The sequence below is a fragment of the Lotus japonicus genome, chromosome 1 (assembly GCF_012489685.1).
Source record: "Lotus japonicus ecotype B-129 chromosome 1, LjGifu_v1.2".
Classification (NCBI taxonomy): Eukaryota; Viridiplantae; Streptophyta; class Magnoliopsida; order Fabales; family Fabaceae; genus Lotus; species Lotus japonicus.
The window spans coordinates 9356327-9375250 of record NC_080041.1 but is presented as its reverse complement, the minus strand read 5'-3'; positions in this window follow the sequence as shown (position 1 = coordinate 9375250).

The following is an 18924-nucleotide window of genomic DNA, read 5'->3' as shown; positions in this document are numbered from 1 at the left end:
TGTAAATATAATCACACCACCAGAAGAAGAGAAACTTTGAACACTTGCAACATTTTGAGTGCACTTAATAATTCACCCAGATGTGTATATCACATTTGTAATTTAATTTTTTATTTAGATATGATTAGTAATAATTTATTTGTAATATATATATATATATATATATCAATTTTATATGGACTAATTAGATGTTGTTAGTAATTAGATCAATTAATACAATTTTGAATTTCGTGACAAAATCACAAATATATTGATTTATTGATTTTATTGCAAATACATTTGTTTAAATATAATTTATGTTCTTCCTAAAAAAAAGAATTTTTGTTCGTAGTTGAAAAATTTCGAATTAAATTAATTTTAGGAGTGGAGATTCACTTACTCCAGGAGTAAGTTCAAATACTTTCTCTCAATCTCTACCCTCTATATTATTTCATTCTAACAATTGAGGTTAACTCAAGATTATACCTCGTGACATTTCTTCCTTTCTAACGCTAACACACATTAGAATAAGCCGCCCATAACTCTCATTCTCCGCTCTCAACGCTGATGACTACTGTCGCCAAATCTCTCCTCTGCTGGCGTCGAACTTCCCCCATTTCGGCGGAACATGTGTAGTTGATCATGCTTAAGACCGTTACTTATTCCTTAGTATTAGGTTTTTAAATTGTTTAATTAAAATATGTTTTTAGTTGAATAAAAAGTAAAACATTCGAGATGCTTTAGATATTATAATGATAAATATATAATTAATTATATATCTTGATCATATATACATTAATATATGCCCAGGAGCTGTCTCAACTAGATACGATCAACAGAAACAACCTGGGATTTTACATGATCAGAGGCAACCTGGGATTTTACATGATCAGAGGCACACAACTATGAAACAACAAAGTTCTTCTCGAGATTGCAATGACTTTAAGATGCAGCGGGAGTTGTTTTCGGTGTATGTTGATGGATTGAGTGATCGAATCACCTTACTGAAACTGAGAAGCTATTTTGGGAAGGCAGGGAGGGTGAGAGATGTTTATATTCAATTCAAGAAAAAATTTCAGCGACGGTTTCGGTATGGCTTTGTTCGCTTTCAAAAGGAGGAAGAGGCATGGACGGCGATTCGAATGCTCAATGGGTCATGCTTCGAGGGTAATTATCTTGTTGTGAAAAAAGCAAAGACAAAACAAGCTCTCAACAATGTCAAAACAGAGGCACAAGAACGCCAACAACCAAAGGAGCAAAGGAAAGTTTGGCGCCGTAAATCCCAGCAAAGTAAGCAACCAAGTGACAATATTGCAATACCGAAAGAGGAATCCGCTTCAGTCCAGCCACAGAAGGATGTAGTGGCGTGTCGTTTGAGTCTTTCGGCATCAGATTTGGACAACTTTTGGTACCAACGGTGTGCCCGGGCAATGACACTTGAATCAAAGCCAGTTGACATCATTCAGGATGAATTGGCACAGATTGGAATGTATAATTTTCGTTTCATCCCGCTTGGTGCAAATGAGGTACTGTTAGAGTTTCAGGATAAGGAAGAGATGGAGTCAACACTAGCGGAATGCAGATTTTTTCTGGAACAGAAGTTGACAGAGCTGAGGCCGTGTACACTGCAAACTTATGGGGTAGCACACTTGGTTTGGATTCGTTTATGGCAAGTCCCGTTGGGATTATGGTCAGAGCCTTTTTTTACCGCTGTGGGGAATAGATTGGGGAGTTTTGTGAGTCTGGATACAGCAACTGAAATGCGACATAGGGCTGATTTTGCTCGCATTTTGGTCCGAAAGCATCATCCACTGCTTCACTGTTTTACCATGGCAGTTGACGTAGAGGGTACTGCGTTTATAATTTTGGTGGAGAAAGATGATGGTGCCTATGACTATGGCAAGGTTGAATGTATGCCGTCTACGCCGGTGAAAATTTACAACTCCGAGGACGACGTTCAGTCATATGATGATTCTGAGAATAAGGAAGATGAAGATGTAGATGAAACACATGCTCCAATTCTCTTTAGTGAGAAAGATTAGGAATCTGCTGTTGATGTTGCATCAGATGAAGAAGATGAGCTTTTTAGGGATGAAAATCTGGAAGGGTTACACGTGATTCAGGATGAGGATTTTTTAACGTTGAATGATGAAGCCAGAGAGAATCCTTTGAGCGGCGGCGGCTTGGGGTTTCAAGGCTCTTCGCCGGCGACGGTTTCCGACGAGGAGGAGCGGCCGGAAACGGTGTGCGTGGATGATGCAGCCAAGAATTCAAATTCGAATGGAATAACTGAAGCCATTAATTTTAGGGAGGAGATCAAGGAGCAGTTTCAGGTGCTGTTGGACTCAGGTTACACGTTACCAGAGATTGAGGAGTGGAGGAAAAAATCAAACGCTGCTACCATCATGATAAATGCACACAAAATCTGTTATAATGATTTTCAAAATCATGATATTAATGCAAATAACAATTTAGCTGTTTCAGGTTTCTCATTTAATTCAAAGGATTTGAATCAGAAATATTGTTGGCCTCTCTTTTCCACTTATTGGGACCCACAGAATATTCTGCAGCAACAAGTGTCTGGGACGTGTTTGGCAAATGGTTTTCTCAGACATAACAACTTATTGAGTTTGACGTCTTTTCCAGCTTCGACAACTTCTGGCTCGCAGAAACAAGTTAACGCATGTCGTGAAATTTTTGTGCATACCTCTCCTCATCAGATTGTCAGGTTCACGCATCCTACCAGCCCTATCTTTCCTGTGGAAGGCGTGAACATTGAAGCTCAGACGCTACAAACTCCGCTGCCTCTTGAGCACGCAGAACCAGTTACGCCGACGCCGTATAATTCACCAAACACAAATTCATCCAAGAAGGGGCGTCCGAAAGGGAGCAAGAACAAACCCTTAGCAGTTCCACATGATTTCTTAGAACCAGTGACAGGAGAGGATGGTGTGACGACACGCGCGCAGAGAGCCTGGTTGGTTGGAAAGCAGTTAGGGCTTAAACCGCGGGGGTCGGAAGCTTTGATGCTACGGGGTTTGGAAGCTCAAATTCGCGAAAATCACCCTCACCTTAATTGACATGACGGGGCCTTGTCTCACTTGGAATGTACGTGGGCTAGGCGGAATAACGAAGAGGGAGGTAGTTTAGTGGATTGGTTTTTCTTGTTGGGGATTTTAATGCGGTTCTGCTGGGATCGGAACGGTCATCTGGAGGGGTGCTAAATGCAGGCGAGGTAATTTTTCAGCAGTTTGTGCAGGTGCTGTTTCTGTTGTTGCTGTTTTGTTGCTGCTGGTTTGCTGTTGCTGTTTTCCTATTTGCTGTTGCTGGCTGTTGTTGGCTGATGCTGGTGCTGTTGAATGTGTGATGTTTGCTGTTTTGCTGAGGCTAATTGCTGATGTTGCTGTTTGTGCTCCTGTTGTTGCTGTTTTGTTGTTGCTTTTAATGTTTTGCACGAATCTGGCTACCATGGAGCTGTTTTTTGAGTCAGACTTCTTATGAGTATAGAGTTTTTGTATTTTGTAGCAGAATGGCTATCCCAAGCTTGTGGTACTCTTTTTCCTTACTGGGTTTTTTCCCACTGGGTTTTGCCTAGTAAAGTTTTAATGAGGCCCTTGCTTGGGATGACGCTGATGCCATTTTGCGGGTTGGTGGTTGGTTAATTATTTGCTTAGTCGTTTGGTCATTGTACTTATCCTGTTGCTTGTTTGTGCACAGGTTACCTTATATCTCTTAATAATAATTCTACTTTCATTTTCAAAAAAAAAAAAATATATATATATATATATATATATGAGTTAACTATGTTTTTTTAACTATACCGTCGGTCGAATTTAGTCTTATTATCAGCACAAAATTGTTTTTGAACAAATTGTAGTCATCAGTAGAGCCAAAATTGTTTTACATGTTCAGTATAACGTGATATGACATCGTACATGTCATTTAATAAGATTATGAAGCATCTAAGTGGATTTAAGCGACTTACACCTTCACCGATTAAAAGAATGTACAAAATCCCAATATTCTAATCTATAATTATTTATTCCATCATCTTCATGTTCTTAACCATTTTTTTTTTTTAAAAAAAATTCCAGAATTCCTTCACTCATTCACTTTTGTATAAGAGTTCGTTAAAAATTATTAATCAAAAGTGAATATAAATTAATAAAAAATATTAAAATAAGATTTAAGGTGAAAATCATTGGCAATAGAGGACAAATAATGCAGATCCATGCCCTGCCACTTCAGCTGAGAAGAAATCATTCGTTTGTATAGTGTTCCCACTCCATATCTCTGTTCCTGTGCAAATTGAAAAATTTCTATGTGGATTCACCGCATACAATTCTGCTATGTTCGCTGATATCGATTTGTACTCATCGTTAAGATTGAAAAATGCAACAAAGGTCTCCCCTGAATGCAAAAACATCCATACAAATTAGGTAGATGCATAGATTGGTCATAGGTTGTCTATTTGGATAAGCATTTGTCACAATTAATTTTGATTATAGGACAAGTGAGTTAAAAATTAAGTGATTTGTTTCAAGTATATGTGAAGAATTAATTAGAATTAAAATGTCAGACATCAGATACCTTTGTATCTTCTAGTTGCAATCCAAGATCGAATGCCTTCAATATTCTGAAACTGTATAAAGAAAATAAAAGTTAAATAAAAATAACTTGTGAAGAACATGTGATTATTAATAGAGAAAACAAGAGAGAAATTTCACATGCCTCCATATTATTTGAGCTGAAAGAGTTTATCCCTAATAAGGTAGGATTAGTAATAAGATCTAATTCCCACGCATCAATCTTTCGTAAATCACCTCCATACATGATAGGAGACTTTACCATGCACCATAAAGTCATCTGTGAAATCGGAATAAAAGCTTATTTAGTTTATGTTATGGACTGGCTCGGCTCGCTTTGAATTGACCCACTTTGTTTTAGCCCAATCTACCTTGGCTCAACCTGCTTGGCCCAATCGAGTCCAATTAAGGCCAAGTCGCAATATGGTCCGAGTTTGCCCATTAGCAACGAAGTCTATCTTGAATCACAACGATAAGGGAAAATGACTCTCCAAATATCTCAGACTTTTGAGATAGAGGAAACATCTTTATTTATAAATACAAGATCATCAACTAATTTTTTTGATTAACCAAAAGTTTCCTCCCCAACACATACACCCCTTTGCTTTTATCACTTGAGTTATCCGTTTAGGCTATGAGGTCATCAAATATAATTAAGACACCTCATTTTCTTTATGTTATTACTCTAAACTCAAAATATAGTCCACCGACTTGACCTCAAGACTGAGTCAACCATACAAGCGAGATCAAACATTGAAATGTAAATTGATTTATGCATATTACTCCAATATTGTAAAGTGATACATACCTGAGTTTTTTTCTCATCCTGGGTAAGTTTAGAAAACCTGTGTGGACCTTCATTGGCAGCTGAGAAAAATATAGGAATATTTTGTAATCGATTTTTATAAACATATCAAATTTAAACAATTCTTCGCAATTATGTATATGAGTATATGATATAGGTAAAATAGAAAATATCATGTCGATTCTCTCGTGATTTAGAATGTTTAACACGTCATTTTTTAAAAATTAATTGGGGAAATGAAGACTATTCCATTAGCCATTTTAAGTCAAGAGTTCTTCCCCAATAGTTAAGGCTAGATTCCATTTCAAGAATAGAGCTTTTGACAAACCAATATTTCATTGTGGTTACAAAGATCAAGTAACATTCTGGTTTTTTCCCTTTGTAAAATATATCTAAACATAAACCAATCCGAGCACTTCATTTGTGGATGAGTCAAAATATTGAAATATGTATTGTGTGATATGTAATTGTAGTGTGGAATGTCTTAATCAACTTGAATTCAAGAAAGAAAAAAAAAAGTAGTAATTGATCAGCCTTATAACCTGGGTCAGTTAGCCATCCAAATGGTAGCATATCCAAATCAGGCCATGACTTTCCCTTTAAACCTGGTGCTCCTATTAACGAAGCTCTAGCAAAGTTACTGTAGAAAGATAAATTAAAAATGAATAAAAAATATATACCATTTGATGGTAGAGTAACAAAAGAGAAATGACAAAATGGAAGAGCAATAACACACATATTTTGATTTCACACACGGTATATATAATTAATCACCTTGCTACATCAAAATGATTAACAATTGCTGACCATTCATCCCAGTCATTTCCTGTTACACGGTATGAATTCACCGATCCACTAACCTCCCTAGCCATTTGTGGTGTTGCATTGACTCCCGGTGACAGAGATAGCACAATGGAGGAATTAGTATCTTTAAGAATCTGTAGGTGGCAAAGTCAAATGAAAAATTGTATGTTTTGAAATTTTGATACAATTGTCTCGAAAGTTAAAATCAAATTTGGGAAATAAGCTTTTGCATGTGAGCAATTTCCGTGAAAAAGTTGTGTATATCAAAATTGATTTTTAGAAAAACAAATGCATACTTGGATCAGCAATATCACAATTGATTTTAGATATAACTGTTTTAGTAAAAATTGATTCTAGTAAATGTGATTGAAACTGAAGTGATTTGTGTTTATATACTTTTATAAATAAAGTGATTTTCTTGTACTATACAATGTCACAGAAAACTATTATCTCTAGCTTCAAGCAGAATTGATTCTCAATCAGATAGAAACCAATTCTTTAAAAATGATTCTCAAACATCTATATTGTCATACAAAATTGATTATACTCTACTAGAATTGATTTCGAACTTCGCTAGTGGAGAATCAAACATAAAGCTAATCCAAACTTGCTAAAATATCTTTCTGGTCTTGGCTTTATAATGAAAAGGGCAGACAAAGGAAGAAGAAATTGCATTATATTATACCTCTGATACAGTAACTATTTCATCCGAATTGTAGTCCTCGCCGAACACGCAGTCAAGTTTCACTGCAAGGAAAACAAAAAATCCATGTAAATCAAAGATAGAAGGAAAATACACAATGCAACTCTTTGAATACAGGAAAAAAAAACACAGTTGTTGGAGCGTATATAGTAAAAACATATTAGATAAGTTCTAATGAGTGCTTTTGATCTGTATTTAAACATGTTCTATCTATATTTTAGAAGTCTGAGTACCATATTCAACTCCCCATGAACCTAACAGCTCATAAATTGACCTCAAAAAGGCTCCTCCAGCTCCTGTTGAAGGATTTATAGCCATGAAACCATTATTCATCCAACTACAAGGCCTCTCTGGGATTCCTATGTCTTTTGCATACCACTCTCGACCAGATTCCGTGTAAGCTCTTCCCTAGCATGTTGCAAGAGAGAAAAATCAAAGTTAAACAAGACTTTTATGATAACAGAACTAGTATATATGTTATGCTCCGTCCCGTTCTAACATATCTATCGAATATTACCGAAAGTCCACAACTCATTCTTACCAAAAACCTTAAAGCATTATGCATATGAGTCACATCTCTTATATTGTCCTCAAAGTGTTTCATTCTCAAATAACGTGGGCTAAAGTCACACTTGAAAACCCAACATATATCTAACCAAATATATGCATATTGTTGCCGCTTATTTACCAATAAACATTATGTAACATCCCAATCCGGCCACTGACCCCACAATAACAACAACGGTTCTTTTAGTGTGTTTTCTCCTCGCTCATGCGCTCTTGAGAAATTTCCAATAAGAAACTCGTGTTGTTACCGTAGGATAAGAGCTGTCGGAATGTTATGCGTTGAAATTACGTACCAATTTTGAATTTGACAAGACAGGAGTTTGTATGTTTTAGGAATAATAAAAAGGAGCAGTACCGTTAATGTATCTAGTATAGGTGTGTTTTTATTGTATGCTTGTGTGCTGATTCCTGCCATAAGATGAACCCCAAACTTCAAACCCATGCCTCGTATTTTGTCAGCAACTATAGTGAACCCTTTTCCTCCAATCATTGAAGAAGGCCATCTTCCAGGGTCAGGGAGCATTCTTCCCCATTCATCAATATTGTCAAAACCAAGAGAATTGTTGCTTCCTTCTAGAGTCCTGTACCAGAGGTAATCCACAATAGCATACTACATGCATTGTTTCAAGGAAATCAATATTAAATATTCATGCATCAATTAAGTGCTTGTATTCCATGTTTGAGGTAGCAAAAAAAAAACATTCATGTATTGACAAAATAACATTCAAATTTTCTTATAATATTCGCTGACATAATTATAAATACCCCCTAACTTATTCAAATCAATATTCAGGCCATAGTGAAGATTTTTTTTCGAGCTTGTCTGATAGTATGGTAGCTTGTGCAAATGTTTTAAAATGCACTTATTTCAGAATTTTAAAAATTAGTCTTTAATTAAAAAAAATTATAAAACTTTTCAAATGTTTGTTTAAGTTTTTTTAAAAAGTCATTATTTCTTCGGAAAAGCTAAAATCAGATTATTTAGAAAAAATAATTTGATTTGCTTATAAAATTTGCTACACTAGATGAAATAAAAAAGTGATTAATTAATTACTGTAATCAAACACAAATAATCTTATACTTTTCTTAAAAATCTCAAAAAGATAATCTATGCTCTTAGACAACAAAAAAATCATTTTTTTAACTGAAACAAACTTACCCTTAATAAACATATCAAAATAGCTTTTAACCCGCATACAAGTTATTTAGAATTTATTTACATAAACTTTAACTTTTGAATAAACGCTTATATATATATATGTATATATTTCCAAAATCTACTTTGAAATTATTTAATAAGCTTTTTAAACTAGCTTGTCAATCGCTTATATGATAAACTTATGATCATAGTTTGTTTTTCTACCATACCTCATATCCTTGATCTGTGAACCTCTTAGTCTGCAATATCCGAGCATTCTCTAAGAAATCCACTTCAGTAACTATCCAGCTAAAGGAATCATAGGAATTCCAACCTCTTGGAGGGAATTCAGCATTTTGAGAGATCACACTAAAATTAATTAACAAGTAGGAAGTAAATATTTTTATTTACTTGCATAGATAGATGCATATAAATTTGGTAAAAAGGATGTCACATAATCAATCTAAAAAGGATAAAATCATGATCCTTATTCTCAATCTTATTTTTCAAGTTCTTCAGTCATTAAATTTCAATTAATTTCCATAATATTGATATCTTATCTCATATCTATTAAAAAGACATGAGTGTTACCATTACAAATTTACGTGATGAATTTTTATGACATGTCAAAATTTTATAAGTGGTACAAAGAAAAAAATCAAGATTTCATTGCGATAAAATATATACCTTGAAATAACTCCTGAATAATCAAGCACACATTTACAATACTCTTATGGAAATCGGTCATACTTTGGGAAAAAGTCAGTATTAATCACAATACATGATGGAGTTTGTAGGAAAATAATATGAGGGATAAAATTAACTCCTTGTATTTCATGGTGAAAAAAGTTCGTAATAACAATCATTTCCATGTCACCTCCATCGTGTGTTGTTATGAATTAAACTTAAAATGATTATTTTTTCTTAACCAAAATGTCTTTAGAATCGATAGCCAAATGATTAATCTCTTGACCAACAATCAATGTACTAAACTGAACATTTTGTTTTTTAAAGACTAAATTGATAATGGTTTTTGCATAGTAGTTAAATTTAGAATAAATAGTTTTTATAAACTTATAAATATAAACAAGGCTAATAGTTTGATTCAAAACATACTTTATCATAATAAATTAAAATATCACACTGTTTCATTATGTGTTATGTTTTTAAAAATAAGATGATATTATTATAATTATTAATAAACAAAATTTAAAAATCTTAAAAAAAAAGTTCTAAGCCTTAAGTAAAAGATGAATTAAAACAACACTCAAGCAAATCTTACTTTTGTTTCATTAACTCTTTGCTCAAAACTCAACAAATCAAAGCATCTCTATAAAGAAGAAAAAACTCCAAATATTATATGCAATTATTTTACAATTTCTTTTGGAAATTAACAGAGGCATCTAAAATTCCCAAGCAACATAATGATATTAAAACTGAAACAAGAAGAAATGATGGATGACATACCTCTGAACATAGAGGTAGAGAATGAAGCAAAGGGATATCACTGAGCTGTATTTCATAGCATCAAGTTGTCGAATTATACACCGAGATGCTAATATATAAGGGTTTGTTTGGTGGTTAGATAAATGTGTTGGATAAGAGCATAATGGATTCTTATTCTATCTTTGTGTGTGAAGTGGATTGGATAATGACAATATATGATATAAATAATGAGAAATGAATGACAGTTTCTTTTGAAGATTTTTTTTTAAAATTTTCTAAATTTAATTTTTTAGAAAGTAATTAATTTATTAAATTATTTATTTAATTTTTATAAATGCGTATATATTATAAAATTAACTAAAATTGAATTAGTCTTTATTAATTAATATATTTAAAATAAATTATGTGGGAAAAAATTAGTTAACTTAGCCGTAGCAAATGATAAATAGTAAAATTAATTAACTTTTAAATTTTTTATTTTAAAAAATAGTCTATAAATAAAAAATATATGTAGAGAAGTAGTGTTAAGTAAGTAATAGAAGGGGTTAATAGAAAATTAGTCTATATTTCTTATTAATATACCAATATTTATGAGTGAGTCTATTTTTACTATTAATGAATAATTATTTTATTATTTATGATTATAATATAAGCAATGAAATAATGTTATATGAGTAATAACAAGTGGCAAACAAAAATTTATATGGGGCTTTGACCCTCCAAATAACAAAAAATTTATCTATTTCTATGAGTCGAAGTGTGAAACCAATATTTTCACCATTTATGTATTAGTCTAAATGAGGGTGAACTAAGTTAGAACCTAGTAGTATTCTAATTCCAAATGAATTTGTTTCCCTTCGAATTTTCACCCCAAAACTCAATGTCATAACAAACTGAATCTGGTCGAGAGGCTCTAAGGGCAGAAGTGGAACTCTCATCGTTGGTTCGCCATCAATGTTGACCACGTAACTGAGGGCTTTGTAATGGACCATAGCAGAGTGGTGACGACAGTGAGGGGTGAATTCGGGCACTGAAGTTGTAGTACTTGTCTTTAAATTATGGGAAATCGGTAGAGTGAGACTTCCAGATTCAATCACCGACGCTTCATGGAAAATGAGAGACAAGGGAGAAGGAACAAACGAATGAGAAGAAAAATGTGTAGTAGACGATGATGAGGGAGAAACTCATTGATTTCATAATCAGAATTATGAGGTTATTGACACTTGATAAGAGCAGTTACTCTCAGCTACAAAGAAGGAATCATACAGAGGAAATTGAGAATTGAGAATTGAAACACACAGGGGCACCATGACGAGATTCTCGTAACTTTTTTAGATGAAGAATAGTTTGGGTGAGTTAAACTTCGATCACCACCATAGGCTAGAACATGCCTTCAAGAACACATGTCACATGTATAGGTACTTAGAGAAACTCCAACGCTGGGCTCTTAGCCCAGCTGGAGGTTTTAAGAGTCGACTCTTATTTTTTGCCTGCGCTGGAGTTGGCCTTCTGGCTCTTAGCTACAGTGCAGGGTCTCTTGTGCAAGAGTCCCTGCTTTATGGGCTCTTAGCTTTTTATAATGTTATTTTCTCTCACATCTTCATCAACCACTTTGAGAGGGAAGAAACAGAAGAAGGAAACAGAATTGCAAACACCCTAATCAGAACCAAAATCACAATTTTATTAAGAAAATTCGAACTTTACATTAAAAAATCATTTACAATAAAAATCAAAACTTTACAAAAGAAAATCAAACTCATACACTGATATTGATATTTTTTTTTAAATCTCCATCTTCAGAGCTTCTTCACTCCGATCCAGATCTTGCATGTCTCTGATCCATGGTTTCTCATTCCGATTTGGTGAGAAAAGGTGTGCTTGGTGGCGGTTAGGGGAGGGTTGGGTCCAGATTGGTGAAAAAATGTGAGCTTGGTGGTGGGTGAGAGCGGAAATGGTGGCTGTTGGGTGTTTTGGAGGGGTTGGGGGCGGTTGGGGGTTTTGGAGGTGAGGGTTGAGTCCAGAGGAAGAAGAAGATTCGTGGAGGAAGAAAGGGAGAGGGAGAGAGCAGAAGAGAGAAGAAGAGAGGATGAGGAGGAGGAAGAAGAGAAAAGTGCTGAAAAAAGGGAGAAAGAGTGTGTTTCAGAGAAGAGAGAAGAAGAAGAAAGGAAGAGAGGAGGGACAGCTAGGTTTTGGGGGAGAGGAGGTGAGGTTTGGCTTAAATAGGGGGGTGACTTGCTGAGCAGGTCATCCAGCCATTTTGGACCGGTTCCAGACCGGTTTTGATCGGCTGGAGCCGATTTTTTAACCGTTTGAACAGGGATGACCGGTTTTCTGACTTTTTTCCAGCATTATTCATTATATATAATTTTTTTTTTGAAAATGAAAGTAGAATTATTATTAAGAGATATAAGGTAACCTGTGCACAAACAAGCAACAGGATAAGTACAATGACCAAACGACTAAGCAAATAATTAACCCACCACCAACCCGCAAAATGGCATCAGCGTCATCCCAAGCAAGGGCCTCATTAAAACTTTACTAGGCAAAACCCAGTGGGAAAAAACCCAGTAAGGAAAAAGAGTACCACAAGCTTGGGATTGCCATTCTGCTACAAAATACAAAAACTATATACTCATAAGAAGTCTGACTCAAAAAGCAGCTCCATGGTAGCCAGATTCGTGCAAAACATTAAAAGCAACAACAAAACAGCAACAACAGTAGCACAAACAGCAACATCAGCAATTAGCCTCAACAAAACAGCAAACATCACACATTCAACAGCACCAGCATCAGCCAACAGCAGCCAGCAACAGCAAATAGGAAAACAGCAACAGCAAACCAGCAGCAACAAAACAGCAACAGCAATAAAGCAACAGCAGAAACAACACCTGCACAAACTGCTGAAAAATTACCTCGCCTGCATCCAGCACCCCTCCAGATGACCGTTCCGATCCCAGCAGTACCGCATTAAAATCCCCAACAAGAAAAACCAATCCACTATGATTCACCACATGAGGTTGTAAAGCCTCACAAAATACTCTACGCTCCAACAAAGTATGAGGACCATAAACATTCCCAACCAGCACTGGCTATTCCATATTTGGTATCTTCAAAGTTAAAAAGATAAAGCTAGTATCTTTTACCACTGTCAGGACATGGATGCTGTTCTCCCTCCATAAACAAATGAAGCCACCCGCCATTCCTACAGAGTGTACCTCAACATGACTCATCTGTAAGCCATTCACCCATGAAATCTAATGTTCTCTGCCGCTGCTCATTTAGTTTAGTTTCGTGAAGTAACAGAAGTTCTAGCTTCAACTGTTGAATAGTTTTTTTTTTCACTACCTCCCTCTTCGTTATTCCGCCTAGCCCACGTACATTCCAAGTGAGACAAGGCCCCGTCATGTCAATTAAGGTGAGGGTGATTTTCGCGAATTTGAGCTTCCAAACCCCGTAGCATCAAAGCTTCCGACCCCCGCGGTTTAAGCCCTAACTGCTTTCCAACCAACCAGACTCTCTGCGCGCGTGTCGTCACACCATCCTCTCCTGTCACTGGTTCTAAGAAATCATGTGGAACTGCTAAGGGTTTGTTCTTGCTCCCTTTCGGACGCCCCTTCTTGGATGAATTTGTGTTTGGTGAATTATACGGCGTCGGCGTAACTGGTTCTGCGTGCTCAAGAGGCAGCGGAGTTTGTAGCGTCTGAGCTTCAATGTTCACGCCTTCCACAGTTAAGATAGGGCTGGTAGGATGCGTGAACCTGACAATCTGATGAGGAGAGGTATGCACAAAAATTTCACGACATGCGTTAACTTGTTTCTGCGAGCCAGAAGTTGTCGAAGCTGGAAAAGACGTCAAACTCAATAAGTTGTTATGTCTGAGAAAACCATTTGCCAAACACGTCCCAGACACTTGTTGCTGCAGAATATTCTGTGGGTCCCAATAAGTAGAAAAGAGAGGCCAACAATATTTCTGATTCAAATCCTTTGAATTAAATGAGAAACCTGAAACAGCTAAATTGTTATTTGCATTAATATCATGATTTTGAAAATCATTATAACAGATTTTGTGCGCATTTATCATGATGGTAGCAACGTTTGATTTTTTCCTCCACTCCTCAATCTCTGGTAACGTGTAACCTGAGTCCAGCAGCACCTGAAACTGCTCCTTTATCTCCTCCCTAGAATTAATGGCTTCAGTTATTCCATTCGAATTTGAATTCTTGGCTGCATCATCCACGCACACCGTTTCCGGTCGCTCCTCCTCGTCGGAAACCGCCGCCGGCGAAGAGCCTTGAAACCCCAAGCCGCCGCCGCTCAAAGGATTCTCTCTGGCTTTGTAAGGCCCAAGTTTTTAAACTTATGCCAAGTAAATAGAATCTTATTCACGATTAGGGTTGATGTATCGTGAAGGGAAACCTGAACTAGAGTTTACCAAATGAAATAAATGTATGAAGGATAAAGTTCAGGAAAAGTCTAAGGATTGTACCAAAGTCGATAAAAGTTATAGCACGATCGTTACACGCTTAAACCTAGGTCAGAAACCCTAGTATATAGCTAGTTTTCACTTATAGGCACGATGGAAGTTAATTCCAAAAATCTTCAGAGGAATGTTAGAACTTCTCTTTTTCCATATATCACAATCGTTTCGAGGCGAAACTCTAGGATCTACGAACGTCCGATTCCAATCATCGGAAGTTTGCCGAAACCGAAACCCTGGTATTTCAAAACCCTAGAATCACCCGACAATGAGGACTTTTTCTATTCGGAACATCAAATGAAGATTCTACATGCGTACACCCATTTCTCTTGATGATTTCAATCTTTCTTCAGAAGGAAGTTTTCTATTCCGACATCCGATGCAAAAAGCAACTTATCGGGTAAAATAGTTTTACACCGACTTTGCATTAGTTACCAAAAATACAAGGAGACCTCATTTTAGTTTTGGAATTCTTTCGCCAAAACATATCTTAGAATTCATGGAGAATGAAGCCGGAAAAATCAGATTCGCGAAACTTTCATTTTACCGCGTTTTTCCATCCTCTATATATAGCAAGAAAGGTGAGAAAAATCACAAAAACTCCTCCATTTCTCTCCCAAATCCGCGAGCTCCATTGAAGAGGAAGGAAGAAGAGCTTTTGTTCAATCCTTGCTTGATCGTCGATTAATCAGTTGCTACTTCAAGGTTTCGAGGTATAGTCGCTAATCCTTACCTCCGGTCGCTTTTTCCATAGCTTTTCTCTAGACTTTTCTGAGCTGATAGTTTTGAGGTTTTTGCAAAACTATCCTGAATACTTCATTTTTTATTCTAAACATCTTCCTTACGTTCCCAAGAGCACTTCTGTCGGATTAGTTTTTCCGTTATGTCACCGAAATTCCGCCGGAATCAATTTATGCCTCAAATACCCATTTTTGGAGTAAAGCTTCGTCTTTTGGGCTGAAAACTATCGCCTTAGATTAGTGCTAGTAGGATTAGTTGTCATAAACGTCGTTGGTGACGTCCCCGTCAAATTTGCTTTTCGGGATTTCAGTTTTGAAATTCTAAGTTAAAAATCATGACCAAAATACCCCTGCGACAGTTTTTGACCCGATAATTTTTCCGAGTTTAGAATACCCTTAGTTACGGCTAATGATAGCATAGGAACCAAGTTTGATCGAAGAAAAATCGAACCCTACAATTACCAAAAGTGGTCGAGCACTCTAAGGGGGAGGGAGGAAAATTCCTTTTTCGAAAACTTGTCCTTTCGCGCTAGATTCTCGTACCTCGGAGTATGTACTAATTCGTGTAACCTTAGTAAGTATTGATAGCTTAGTTTCCGATAGATTCTGATAGTATTCTGTGGTTTTATGTTAAAGGTGCTTTTGAGGAATTTCCTGAGGAGCAACGCTTTGCTTGTGAGGAAGAGTTCTAAGATCACTCTGGAGAACCTACAGGTGAGGGCTACTCACTGAATCTCTAGTTAATGATTAGGGTCGATGCTTTCGACATTGTTTACTGTTTATGCACTTGTTTGTGTTTGATTGGAAAAATGTTTTCTGAGGCTTCGGCTGACAATGTAGATGATTCATCTACTGAATGTTTTTGAGAGTGAATTACATGCTAAGTGCTAATTGGGTAATTTAGGATGTGTGATGCATGCCTTATATGCTAAGTGCTACCTGGATATTGCATAATATGTTGATATATGACATGTTGGTTGATTGTGCTGAGTTAATTATGCTTTTGCAATGAAATCTGAGATTCTGAGTAGTGAGAATAGCGGGCAGGTCATGCCGATTTTATTTTGAGAGTTTTGAGAAAGTTTGATAGGACGAATGAGATTCGGGCCTTGTTATGGTGTTTTATGGATCGAGACATTCTCTGGAGTCAGTTGGGGATTAGGAGATCCCGAGAACTTATAGGATTTGCGATAAGACTAAAAGGATATCATTTTGTAAAGAAAACTCATAAGACATTAAACAACCTCTAAATCTTCAAATAATGATAACAAACTCGAAAGGAAGCTTAGGATGCAAATCTTAGTTTTTGGAAAACGAGAAGTGTCGTCGGATCCAAGTGTTGAGGAAGTTGAGAAGTATTGAGTATGTTGATGCTCTTGTGTTGTTGGAGCAGCTGTGTTGTTGGGCTATCCGGGGGATAAGTCCGGGAAATTGATAGTTTCCGAGTATGTTGATACTCTTGCTCGTTGAGCAGTTTTGACCATCGGTTTGAGATGAGTCGGATGATTTGGAGATCATCATGAGTTATGTGTTGTGGTAGAGATGAGTCTTTTGTCGCAGAATCGACTGTTACCTTAGGGTAAGCTTTTAGAGACTTTAATTTAGCTAGAACACGTGGCGATGTGTCGAGTGAGATTCGGAGACGTTGTTTGACTAATCATCCTGCATTCATGCAACATTAATGAGGTATTAACACAGGACGTACTCTGGACCTCGTCGGTTTCCAAAATGGTCATAAGACCCGGAATGCCGTGTAAGAGCGTTTGTAGACGACTCTTGTAGCAGACCGAAATGGCAGACCTACGGGTTACGGCTGATCTGACTACCGTTGTTGTTGGAGTAAGAGGCACGCGGGCCGAAATGGTCCCACCGTGGCTGGTGCTAGGGCTGATCCGTTGATGTCCATCCGTTCCGGAATGCATTTGGTTAACTGGGTTAACCGTCATATCATGTCATGCAACATGCATACTGACTTAGTTGCTGAGTGTGATTGATAATTGCTAATCTTATCTGATGCATGCTAATTGTTATTGTTGTTGTTTATGTTCATTGTGGAATATGCAACCCTAGGATGTTATCCCTAGCTATAAGCCTAAGTGACTATCTCTTATTTGTACCTATTGGGTTTAATATTTACATAATTCTTTGGAGTTGACCCTCGCGTCTTCTGTGTGTGTTTTGGCGGACAACGCCTTTTGTCAGATGTCCATTGCGGACTGGTTCACAATGGTCCACCCTTCGGGGGGGATTAGATACGAGATGATTGACCAGGACGACCCCGGTTCGTGGGTGGTTGACCCCGCTAGCCATCGAGCGACTTACTCGGGGCGGATTATGGAGGACCATGTTGATAGGGTAGGAGTCTTGACGTCAGGAGTGCTGCGGAGATGCACTGTCAGTTTCAACTTGCCACCAGGTGTGCATTGCGGACCAGGAGCAGGAGGACCACCACCACCACCGTCATCCTCGGATGAGGAGGATCCTTCGGAGGAGGAGCCAGTGGGAGTGCCTTCGGCAGAGTCCAGTTCACCCACCGTTGCTGTTATAGATGATCATGGATCGGGCCCTAAGTCCGTGAGTCCAGCACCGGAGCGTATCGCTGTGGCGAGAGGAGGACGGGTAGTGTACCTAGACTTAGTCGTTCTGGATTCTGATTCAGACGACGATCATGCTAGCACATAGTTTTGAGTGCTGGTATGAGCTCCTCGAGATAGGATTAGTGTAGGAGTAGAGTCTTAGCTCTGACTGTCATTTGTTTTCTTTGGGACAGGGTAGTTTCCCACCGATAGCTTTTTGTGTGGTTCTCTACGGGAATCACAGAGAGTTGGTTGGACTTAGGAGGTCTTGTTGTTAGGCCATCTAGGCTAACTTATTCTCAATTTTTTGAAGGTGTGAGTTGCGGACACTCAACTTTTTCATTTGGTTTGTACATATTGCCTACGGGCTTTACACCTCTCTTTCCGTCACTGGAGGTTACTCGTGACGAGGTTGCTACTTACAGCGAGGGCTGTTATATATATTGTATATTAGTTTTATTGCTTTTCGCATTTGGGTTTTATTTAATTCAGTCTTGTCTTTATTATTATCAAAAAAAAAATATTCACGTTTTTCCGCATTAGTTTATCTTTTGGTTACTAAAGTGACGCCACCGAAATCGGGGTGTTACAGGCTTCATCATTCAACGTTAAAAAATCCTCATCCTGAATCACGTGTAACCCTTCCAGATTTTCATCCCTAAAAAGCTCATCTTCTTCATCTGATGCAACATCAACAACAGATTCATAATCTTTCTCACTAAAGAGAATTGGAGCATGTGTTTCATCTACATCTTCATCTTCCTTATTCTCAGAATCGTCATATGACTAAACGTCGTCCTCGGAGTTGTAAATTTTCACCGGCGTAGACGGCATACATTCAACCTTGCCATAGTCATAGGCAGCATCATCTTTCTCCACCAAAATTATAAACGCAGTGCCCTCTACGTCAACTGCCATGGTAAAACAGTGAAGCAGTGGATGATGCGTTCGAACCAAAATGCGAGCAAAATCAGCCCTATGTCGCATTTCAGTTGCTGTATCCAGACTCACAAAACTCCCCAATCTATTCCCCACAGCGGTAAAAAAAGGCTCTGACCATAATCCTAACGGGACTTGCCATAAACGAATCCAAACCAAGTGTG